The sequence below is a fragment of the Apium graveolens genome, chromosome 7, assembly GCF_009905375.1.
Source record: "Apium graveolens cultivar Ventura chromosome 7, ASM990537v1, whole genome shotgun sequence".
NCBI classification, from domain to species: Eukaryota; Viridiplantae; Streptophyta; class Magnoliopsida; order Apiales; family Apiaceae; genus Apium; species Apium graveolens.
This window is the reverse complement of record NC_133653.1, coordinates 201,017,641-201,020,813: the sequence shown is the minus strand read 5'-3', so window position 1 is coordinate 201,020,813 and position 3,173 is coordinate 201,017,641.

Below are 3,173 nucleotides of genomic sequence, written 5' to 3'. Positions count from 1 at the left end.
TAAAAAATATGAACTTCATCTTGCATGTCAGGATTAGAAAAATCCGGTAAAAGTACCCATCCCTACAACGAGACTCGTTCCCGATTTACAAGATTAATTTTTAAAATGATTTTTTCGATGATCCAACCATACGGATGTTAAGATATATCAATTTTAGTCATATGAAAAAATTATTATAAAAAATATGAACTTCATCTTGCATGTCAGGATTAGAAAAATCCGGTAAAAGTACCCCTCCCGACAACGAGACTCGTTCCCGATTTACAAGATTAATTTTTAAAATGATTTTTTCGACGATCCAACCGTACGGATGTTAAGATATATCAATTTTAGTCATATGAAAAAATTATTAAAAAATATGAACTTCATCTTGCATGTCAGGATTAGAAAAATCCGGTAAAAGTACCCCTCCCGACAACGAGACTCGTTCCCGATTTACAAGATTAATTTTTAAAATGATTTTTTCGACGATCCAACCGTACGGATGTTAAGATATATCAATTTTAGTCATATGAAAAAATTATTAAAAAATATGAACTTCATCTTGCATGTCAGGATTAGAAAAATCCGATAAAAGTACCACTCCCGACAACGAGACTCGTTCCCGATTTACAAGATTAATTTTTAAAATGATTTTTTCGACGATCCAACCGTACGGATGTTAAGATATATCAATTTTAGTTATATGAAAAAATTATTAAAAAATATGAACTTCATCTTGCATGTCAGGATTAGAAAAATCCGGTAAAAGTACCCCTCCCGACAACGAGACTCGTTCCCGATTTACAAGATTAATTTTTAAAATGATTTTTTCGACGATCCAACCGTACGGATGTTAAGATATATCAATTTTAGTCATATGAAAAAATTATTAAAAAATATGAACTTCATCTTGCATGTCAGGATTAGAAAAATCCGGTAAAAGTACCCCTCCCGACAACGAGACTCGTTCCCGATTTACAAGATTAATTTTTAAAATGATTTTTTCGACGATCCGACCGTACGGATGTTAAGATATATCAATTTTAGTCATATGAAAAAATTATTAAAAAATATGAACTTCATCTTGCATGTCAGGATTTGAAAAATCCGGTAAAAGTACCCCTCCCGACAACGAGACTCGTTCCCGATTTACAAGATTAATTTTTAAAATGATTTTTTCGACGATCCGACCGTACGGATATTAAGATATATCAATTTTAGTCATATGAAAAAATTATTAAAAAATATGAACTTCATCTTGCATGTCAGGATTAGAAAAATCCGGTAAAAGTACCCCTCCCGATAACGAGACTCGTTCTCGATTTACAAAATTAATTTTTAAAATGATTTTTTCGACGATCCAACCGTACGGATGTTAAGATATATCAATTTTAGTCATATGAAAAAATTATTAAAAAATATGAACTTCATCTTGCATGTCAGGATTAGAAAAATCCGGTAAAAGTACTCCTCCCGACAACGAGACTCGTTCCCGATTTACAAGATTAATTTTTAAAATGATTTTTTCGATGATCCAACCGTACGGATGTTAAGATATATCAATTTTAGTCATACAAAAAAATTATTAAAAAATATGAACTTCATCTTGCAGGTCAGGATTAGAAAAATCCGGTAAAAGTACCCCTCCCCACAACGATACTCGTTCCCGATTTACAAGATTAATTTTTAAAATGATTTTTTCGACAATCCGACCGTACGGATGTTAAGATATATCAATTTTAGTCATATGAAAAAATTATTAAAAAATATGAACTTCATCTTGCATGTCAGGATTAGAAAAATCCGGTAAAAGTACCCATCCCTACAACGAGACTCGTTCCCGATTTACAAGATTAATTTTTAAAATGATTTTTTCGATGATCCAACCATACGGATGTTAAGATATATCAATTTTAGTCATATGAAAAAATTATTATAAAAAATATGAACTTCATCTTGCATGTCAGGATTAGAAAAATTCGGTAAAAGTACCCCTCCCGACAACGAGACTCGTTCCCGATTTACAAGATTAATTTTTAAAATGATTTTTTCGACGATCCAACCGTACGGATGTTAAGATATATCAATTTTAGTCATATGAAAAAATTATTAAAAAATATGAACTTCATCTTGCATGTCAGGATTAGAAAAATCCGGTAAAAGTACCCCTCCCGACAACGAGACTCGTTCCCGATTTACAAGATTAATTTTTAAAATGATTTTTTCGACGATCCAACCGTACGGATGTTAAGATATATCAATTTTAGTCATATGAAAAAATTATTAAAAAATATGAACTTCATCTTGCATGTCAGGATTAGAAAAATCCGATAAAAGTACCACTCCCGACAACGAGACTCGTTCCCGATTTACAAGATTAATTTTTAAAATGATTTTTTCGACGATCCAACCGTACGGATGTTAAGATATATCAATTTTAGTTATATGAAAAAATTATTAAAAAATATGAACTTCATCTTGCATGTCAGGATTAGAAAAATCCGGTAAAAGTACCCCTCCCGACAACGAGACTCGTTCCCGATTTACAAGATTAATTTTTAAAATGATTTTTTCGACGATCCAACCGTACGGATGTTAAGATATATCAATTTTAGTCATATGAAAAAATTATTAAAAAATATGAACTTCATCTTGCATGTCAGGATTAGAAAAATCCGGTAAAAGTACCCCTCCCGACAACGAGACTCGTTCCCGATTTACAAGATTAATTTTTAAAATGATTTTTTCGACGATCCAACCGTACGGATGTTAAGATATATCAATTTTAGTCATATAAAAAATTATTAAAAAATATGAACTTCATCTTGCATGTCAGGATTAGAAAAATCCGATAAAAGTACCCCTCCCGACAACGAGACTCGTTCCCGATTTACAAGATTAATTTTTAAAATGATTTTTTCGACGATCCAACCGTACGGATGTTAAGATATATCAATTTTAGTTATATGAAAAAATTATTAAAAAATATGAACTTCATCTTGCAGGTCAGGATTAGAAAAATCCGGTAAAAGTACCCCTCCCGACAACGAGACTCGTTCCCGATTTACAAGATTAATTTTTAAAATGATGTTTTCGACGATCCAACCGTACGGATGTTAAGATATATCAATTTTAGTTATATGAAAAAATTATTAAAAAATATGAACTTCATCTTGCATGTCAAGATTAGA